Source organism: Cyprinus carpio, chromosome B15 (assembly GCF_018340385.1).
Source record: "Cyprinus carpio isolate SPL01 chromosome B15, ASM1834038v1, whole genome shotgun sequence".
Classification (NCBI taxonomy): domain Eukaryota; kingdom Metazoa; phylum Chordata; class Actinopteri; order Cypriniformes; family Cyprinidae; genus Cyprinus; species Cyprinus carpio.
In genome coordinates this window covers 18,330,666-18,340,177 of record NC_056611.1, presented here as the reverse complement: position 1 = coordinate 18,340,177, position 9,512 = coordinate 18,330,666, and positions in this window count along the sequence as shown.

The following is a 9,512-nucleotide window of genomic DNA, read 5'->3' as shown; positions in this document are numbered from 1 at the left end:
TCAGATTAAGAAACATGACATTCTGTTAAATCCTGTACTGTGCTGCTAACTGAGGTCCAATTACTTTCAGCAAAGCATAAAACAAGCTAAAAAATAAAATAAAAATCCCATAGGCACTTTCTACTAAAGAAGGGATAGGCATATTAAGGAACCAGAGGATGGACTCTTAATTGGACCAACCATTCGCACAAGTAACCACATTGCAAGTCCTGTATGGATAAGTACTAGTCAAAAAAATGTATCAATCCCTTTTTAAGCGTTTCCCCCTACTGTTTCAGTTGAAGTTTATCATTTAAGAGGCCGACCTTCTATAGCCCCTTTCACACTGCGATTCCGGTGTTACGGTTTAACTGGTTACCGTGTTATCTGGTGACCAACTTCCTGGTTCAGGTCTCCGCTCCAGATGTGATGGAACGACCGCAGCAGATTCGCCGATTCTTAAAGCACAAATGACGTGATATTAAGCTGTCTAATAAACGCAGACTTGCTCATTGCATGATTTTGATATTCTTGTAAAGATTACAAGTTATTGGTATGATTGCCCGTAGCTGCTGAAGTAAGTAGGATAAACAAAAAATAAACAAAGTAAGTCTGTGTTGGCGCGGGTTTCGAACACGCGTTAAAAGACGCGCGCGCCGTGAGACAACAGTATTTAACCACCGAGCTACCGATCTACACTGATTCAGACACAGATCTCTGGATTGAACACAGGACTCTCGGCGTCACATTGTGCAGCTGCTTGCTGAATCAAGGAAATGTGACCGTGTTAACTTGTGACCTGTGTTTACCTATTATGAAAATAAACCATAGCAGAACGCTGACTACATTTTATGGTTGATGTTAAAGAACATTTCATGACGTCTCAGACAACTGTACATTTGTGGCTACTGTGGTTTAATTATAAACGCTATCGTTAACTTATATTTACCATAGTAAAAGCATGGTACATTTTCTTTAGAGTCTGCTGACGTCTAATTACATGAATGTAACTTAACGTTGCTCTCCACTTATTTTCTCGTAGCATTACTTTTATAACGTGACTTGATTTGAATGAAGTGTAAACGTATAAGATTATGCTTATGAGATTTTGCTTGTGAAAAGGTACAAAGTATTACATTTATATACAGATTTTTTTTTTATTACAGAATAAAGTTAATATTTCAAATACTTGTATAATCAAATAAAATACCAGCTAGTGCACGCAGATAACAAGTTAACACGTTTATAAAGTAATGTTTATACGCAGTATTTCAGCTAGCAGAATCTTATACGTTTACACTTCAAATCAAGTCACGTTTCCAAAGTAATGCTACGAGAAAATAAGTGGAAACAACGTTGTTACATTGATGTAATGACACATCAGCAGCCTCTAAAGAAAATGTACCATGCTTTTACTATGGTAAATATAAGTTAATGATAGCGTTTATAATTAAACCACAGTAGCCACAAATGTACAGTTGTCTGAGACGTCATGAAATGTTCTTTAACATCATAAACCATAAAATGTAGTCAGCGTTCTACTATGGTTTATTTTCATAATAGATAAACACAGGTCACAAGTTAACACGGTCACATTTCCTTGATTCAGCAGCTGCACAATGTGACGCCGAGAGTCCTGTCTTCAATTTAGAGATCTGTAGCTAAATCAGTGTAAATTGGTAGCTCGGTGGTTAAATACTGTCGTCTCACGGCGCGCGCGTCTTTTAACGCGTGTTCGAAACCCGCGCCAACACAGACTTACTTTATTTTAATTTTTTTGGTTTATCCTACTTACTTCAGCCGCTACGGGCGATCATACCAATAACTTGTAATCTTTACAAGAATATCAAAACCATGCAATGAGCAAGTCTGCGTTTATTTAGACAGCTTAATATCACGTCAGTTTGTGCTTTCAGAATCGTCGAATCTGCTGCGGTCGTTCCATCACATCTGGAGCGGAGACCTGAACCAGGAAGTTGGTCACCAGATAACACGGTAACCAGTTAAACCGTAACACCGGCAAATACACGGGTAATGTGTCCCGGCATTTGTACCCGGGTCGCTATATTTTGCACTTTCACACTGCCAGCGATTACCCGGAATATGTGCGTGCGTTCACACACAACCCGTAAAGGTCCCGTTAATACACGTGATATCAGTGTGTGACGTGTAATGTAAGAGTCGAAAACACTAGGCACGTTAACTTTCACTGAAGCTGGTGAACGATCTCAGCTTCAGCGCGGAAAGTAAGAAACTAACTGATCTCTCTGCTTAAGTGGCGTAGCCACGGGTGTGCCTAAAAATAGATGCAGAATTATTTTTTATAGTCTCAATAAAAAAATGTTTACTAAACTTGGGCTATTGTTGTTTACTTAGAAAATATATTTTTTTAAATCAACCCTTTCACGCATAAGTTACAAATATTTTAACTGACCCCTTGTTTCCATGGCGACGCGTCATGATTGTCACGTGACACACCGCGGCCACAACAACTAACAAATTTATTTTTTTCATTTTTTATTAAACAAACTTGTTTACCATTAAAAAATATTCACAAACATTCACACGCTTACCATGTCAACTATTTGATATTCCGATTCTTCGTTTAAAAACCTTTATAAACTATCTTGATCTAACGAGATGAGCGCTGCAGTTCAGAGTCCTGTCAGCCGGATTTAACGTACGTTACAGCCAAACTGTCTCTGGTACAGCACTTGAATTCCCCAGTTTCTCCCGAAATACATGAAAGTAAGTGGCTGTTGAACTGTGAGAATAGAGTAAACTTTATTGTTCTGCTATGTGTGTCTGATATATGAATAAAACACATAGGCAAATTACATTTGAATATATAGATAGTAATTTTACTGCTTCCATAGACATCAGTGTGTATTTTACAAACTACCAATGTATTGTTTTACTAGTGATTATGTATATTTAAATGTATGAAACCTAAAACAAACATTATGTGGTTGAAAACACTGCATATTAGTTATATATGATAATTGTTGATATACGACAAGCGCTGAGCGCGTCCGTCTCTGGCTCAGCACCAGCCAACGCGCGAAAGCAGTTTGAATCTGGCAGTTCTGTTACGCCACTGAACATTCTAAATCATACTCTCAGGGGCACAGAAATAAAAATCCAATATATGGTGTCATAATGCTCAAAACGGCCACGCCGTCTCGCCCTTTAAGCATCACTGTAAACCCTAACGCTCAAAATAATTAATTGGTTCGAGTAGGAAAAACTTAAATTAAACGAATAAGTTCAGTGAAATTAACTTTATGAGTATTTAGCACTTTGTTTTTCTTTCAAGTTCACATAACTGATATATTTTAAGTAAACTAAACTGTTTCATTGTTTTGAGTTTTATGAAATTATTTATTTTAATTTAGACAAACTTAAGTTTAACTGAAACGGCTTTGATGTCTATTTCCCAGCATGCTTTGCCGATGGCACTCAAAAGGGAGAGTAAATGCTAAAATTAAGTGTAATATAAGTTTTTTTTTTTTTTTTGTGTAAGATAAATGTTAAGTGTGAGATTTAGCAATGATTAATGTTTTGCTAATTTATGTTATGCTAATTTAGAAGAATTTCTGTTAATGTTGGCTTTATGGTGACAAGTGGTAAATGCAGCTTGATTTGAGAGCAAATGATTCCCTTTATACTGTTACGCTCATACACAGCTTCTGTATAACACTATTGTTAATATGTTAGCAAATTAGTATGTAAGCAGATTAGCTTTTAAAAGCTAACTGAGTTTATACTAATAAAAGTGTTCACATTGAGATCAATTGAAAGTTTTTAAAGTTAATTGTATGAATTAATGTACTCATACATTTTAATTTGTAACTTGAAATGTTTAAGTACAAAATATAAAAATCTGCTAGTTTCTGCTTACTTATTCAGGTTTACAGTGTACTTCATAGATTTGAGTTATATTAATTGAATGGACTTAGTACTATTAACTTTATTTACCCAAGTTATCTTAACAATAATTTACTGAGTTACTTGGACACAAATCAAATATTTTTTTATGCTTACATTTTTTTGAGTTAATAAACTTAAAGGATTTAAGGCAATCGGTTTCCTCAAATGGTTTAAGTTGAACTAACTCATCAGGTTTTACAGTGCAGCTAACAGGCACTATGTTATGACTATGTTATTGGCGATCCTGAGTGTAATGTATATTATTCTTCCGCAAATGAGAGTCTATGGCAGCCCTATGAGACAATGAGACATAGTATACCTGATTGCTCTCATCATGCTGATCACAAACAATATCATACATTAAGACTCCGCCCATTACAGTAGTAGCCATTTTGAAAAGTACAGTCTTCCGTTTTTTTTGCTCAAATGATCTTCGGGGCGAGCCGCATAAAAGTACTGTCCCCGATTTCTGATGTTTTGTTCTTCAGGCTCTGCACTGCTCTTGGTGCTTAAATGCTTGCTGCGCTGCTGTACTTGATGTGCGCCATACTTGGTCTGCTTGCTGTGCCTTACATAGCTTGGCCCCGTATTGCTGGCTTGCAGCTATATTATTTTATATAGTTTTATGGTTATGAGGGGTATGGTTATGGTTAGGGTTAATAATTTTGCACAGTAATCTGACAATAAATGTGGCACACCCAGATTTTCATATGCACACCCAGAGTCTCTTTTCTGGCTACACTACTGCTCTGCTTCGTTACAGTTGCGCATATTTTTTCGTCGCGAACGTTGATCTGCCTTCAAAACACGCTAAAAGAGTCGCGCGATAACGCGCGTCATCACTACGACACGGCATTAGTTCTGGCTTTTGTTCACACAACGCTGGTTCCGGGACTGAACCCGGCAATGTTACTAGGTCCCCGACCCGGGATCAATCCCGGAATCAATCCCGGGACGTGTTTGCTTTCACACAGAAGTCGACCCGGCAATGTTCCGGCAATTTGCCGGGTCCGACGTGCAGTGTGAAAGGGGCTTATGTAACACTACCTTATAAAGTGTTGCCTTCTGAGTTTGGCCACTATTCACCTGGACTCTGTCAGTTCTATTTGAAGATTGTGTGTCTTGGTGAATCTCTTGAAGTCTCGTTCTCTGGGCTTTCAGACCGTTGTTGTTCTTCTCTCCCATTACGTCTGCCGAATACTGAAAGACATCTCTATAAAGGCCCCAGTCCCCTTAATACTGTTTGTTTCGGCCTATCGCTGTCTGATAATAGCCTCCTCTGGTGAAATCCCCCAGCAGCAAACACACAACACGACATAAACATCGTTCTAGCGCCCTGTTCACATCAGAGGTGCTTTGTTGTGTGTGAAGGCCAAACAGCCTGTTTTCCTTTTATCCTTTTCTTCTTTCTTCGTCACCCCACCTTGGCACATCCTTCATTTCTTCCTTCCGTGCTGCTGTGAATTGTAATTTTGAGTGGCATTATTCCTAAAGACTAGTTGATTAATCTGATCGTTATTACCAACGGCTCTGACTGGGAGGTGAAGCACTGGGACGCTAACGTTAGTCATGGTGATTCAGGCTCATAAAATTAGAGACATTTGAGTAAAAAAAAAACACCATATGTGAAGTTGGACTGACATGAAAGTGCTTCTATAGCGTCATTTGCTGGTTTATATAAATGCACCTGTCTTCGTGAGGAATAGCGACATAATGAGCGGTATGTATTTCGTCTAAGCCTCAGGGCAAGTCCAGGCTTGGGATAGAGGCAGGCGTGCACGGTGCAAGTTTGTGCCCCTGGCTATTTTAAGAACAACATTAACATAAGGTTTAATTTTTCTTTTTTTATGTGATATCGACCTCACTTTAGTCAATATTGTGAATATTTCCGTCTGAGGTGCTATGTATTCGGTTCAAGTCCTACTGGTAGGCCGCTTGCGTTTCTTCACATTGTAAGTTAAGAATTCAATTCCCAGTTGCGTTTATACTTCCAAGGCTCAGACAAACTGTGCTTTATTATTGTAAATATAACTGACTGACATACCTTAGTGATATAATGTTACTTATGTAGTGCCATTGTAGGGACAATTAAGATCATTGTGATTTTCTTCAAATTAGGCTATGAACTACATGCATTAACAGTAGTATAAACATAAATATGTATTAACATATTATTTGTATTCAGCTGAGATGTGGAGATATATTATTTTTATGCTTAAACAGCATTTCATATCTTAAACAGATCTCATATAATGACAATTTAAATACAAAGTAAAAAAAAAACAGCCTACCACAATATAAAAATATAAAACATCAACAAAACTTTTAATTCAATTAACAAATTAAATAAAATGAAATAAATATAATTAAAAGCATATTTATTCTTTTACAGTAATCTACATGCCTTTATTTTTGAATTTTTGAAAATTTATGATTGTGCACAATAAATAAACTTAAGTTCAAATACAAATTAAAAATCACTAAAGGAAGGCTTATTATGAAAATATAAAAGATTAACAAAAGTAATAAATTAATGAACAAATTAATTAAAAATAAAATTTAACTCAAATAATAATAATTATAAAAACGTTTATAACATACAAACTCTACATGAGAACATTTCTGGGCTCATGTTGATTTTGCATTTCTAACCTTTTTTGCATTATATTGCATCATTATTTGTTTTGTTATTTTTGTGTTTTTTTTTTTGTGACATCTCATTATGAAGCTGAACAGATGAAGGATTTGTCAACTGCACTTACCAAAATCTTAACATCCTTAAAAGTGTTATAAATCCATTGAAGTGATAACAACTGTGAAGAGAGTGGCAGAGAAGTTTCTGCAGGAGGATTATCTCAGACACCTTGGAGAGAGATGCACTTTGCTATTACTCAGACTACGAAAGGGCTCTTGGCAGGTCTCAGAGCGGCAGATAACGGCAGATGTGTGTGGTAATGAAGATGCCGGTTTGCCTGGTTGCTTCCCTGGAGCTCGTCCTGTGCGGGAGTTGCGTTTTGCATTGCGCTGAGGCCTTCTGCCCTGATTAAGACCTCAAACGGTGATTTGGCTCAGGGGAGCGATGAAGATTAGCTTTTAGGCTCACACTGGTCTATCCCTGCTTATTGTGACAAGGCTGAGAAGTACAGATAGTGTGCAAAGTGCTCTCATTCTTTCAAGTGAAGTTAATGCATACACCTTCTGCACCAAACTTTGACCTTAACTGTAAAGGGCATTTTTGAGAATTCAGCTTATAGCATCTATAGCCTTCCTTTAAAGGTGATTTTTTTTGTGTGTGTGTTACTGTTACATACTGTTAAAATAATATATCCCAATTTAATATTTCCTTTTTTATTTTTACGCTTAATTTTATGTTTTTATTTGAAGTACATTTTATTTTAAAAATCTTCCTCTTATACTCTGAGGCAAAACTGGCTTCCATAGTTTGGTACCTATAGTGGCATTTATTTTATTTTATTTTATTAATTTTCCTCTTATATTTATATTTTTTGTTCATATTATTTTATTTTTTACTCTATGGCGCATTTTCTTCTTATATTTGTCTAGCTGAAAACCGAAACTGACTTCAGTTTAGTGCCACTAGTGACTATTTGCTATTTTATTTTATTTTATTTTATTAAAATTTTTACTCTAAGGCATATTTTTCTCTTATATTTTTGTCTAGCTGAAAACTGAAACTGTCTTCAGTTTAGTGCCACTAGTGACATTTGCTATTTTTTTTTTTTTTTTTATTAATTTTCCTCTTATATTTTTTAACTAGCTGAAAACTGAAGCTGGCTTCCATATTTTATTTTATTTATTTAATTTTTTTTTTTTTTTAATCTTTACTCTGAGACAAATTTTCCTCTTATATTTTTGTCTAGCTGAAAACTGAAACTATCTTCAGTTTATTGCCACTAGTGACATTTGCTGTTTATTTTATTTTATTTTATTTTATTTTATTATAACAAAAAACCATAATCCAAAATATTTAATTTAATTTAATTTAATTTAATTTAATTTAATTTAATTTAAAAAACTAGCTGAAAACTGAAACTGGCATCCATAATTTTCACTAATTTTATTTTATTTATTTTAATTTTAAACTGAAACCCATTACCAATATTAATTTAATTTAATTTATTATTTAATTTAATTTATTTTATTTTATTTTATTTTATTTTATTTTAAGGCTGTTTTCCATAGTTTCATGCCACTAGTGGCATTTAATTTATTTCCTTTTTATTTTTCACTTTAATATGAAACGCCATAGTTTGGTGCCACTTTTAGCATTTTCTATACTTTATTTCATTTTTTTCTATTTCATTTTAAACAATGTTTTACTCTGAGATGGAAACTAGCTTCCAACGTTAGCTTCCACCAGTGGCCTAGAAACGATGCATATCACGCAGGTGTTTTGGAAGTAGTTGCCTCGGTCTAAAATGTTCGCGTGTTCATGTGATTTGATTCTCAAACAAATTGTAAATCAGTAGTATGATGATGGCAGCATGCTGGAGACAAATGCAGAGATAGCCTTCAGATGGGAGACCATAATTGTAATGGATGGAGAGGGGAACAGTATGTGGGCGTCTCACTTAAGATTCATGGGTCTGCCGCAGATGCGAAGGCTTGGAGAAGAGAAAACAAAGAGATAGAGAAAGCAGGTGTCAGTAAGACTTAACCAGCAGACCTTCTAACCTGAGCAGGGCTGGAGATGTACATCAGCATAACATTCTGGTGTTGGAGAAAGTTAGATTGTCCTGCCCTTTCAATTAGATTTAACAAATTCCACAGACAATTATGCGGTTGTCAGGTGCAAGGCGGATACTTTTCATAATTGTTGAAATAAAAAGAAAGCAGGCTGTGTATTCTTCGAAAAAGTGGCTGAGATTGAATTTGTAGATACAAATGACATTGTGACTCCTCTCCTGTTCTTCTCTGTAATTGGATTAGGCTCTAGATAGTGTTTTTGTTTTCTATTGTCAGACGCCAGATTACTAAGACGTCTTCCTTCATGCCAATAAATAATATATTTTGGCAGCAAAAGGGGTGAGTGTTGTTATTTCCCTGCACAGCATCTCTATCTGTCAGACAGGAGCTTTTTTACTCCAAATATGGATCATTCCTTTTTATTCAGCTTTAGTCTGTGAATCCTTGTACAAGTGTCAGTCTGGGAAAATAAATAGAATTTTGGAGAGCATCCATCCCATCACGACGACCCTTGTGACAATAATTTGAACATGGATGGAATTGTGTAGAAAGTAGCAACATAAAAGAACCAAAATTTGTCAAAACAATGTTCCACGATTCACTTCCAAGCACTCCACAACAGATGGTTTCATCCATTTGCTTGCATTGAAGACTTGAAATCATTCACACTGTTTTAAAAAGTAATTTATTCCTATGATGGCAAAGCTGAGGTTTCAGCAGCCCTTACTTTTATAATTATCAGTGTTGAAAACAACTAATTTGATGACAGCATGTATTTGAAATATTTTTGTAACATTAGAAATGTCTTTTAAGTCAGTTTTAATAAACTTTAATAAATGGATCCTTGCATAATAATAATAATATATATATATATATATGTGTGTGTGTGTGTGTGT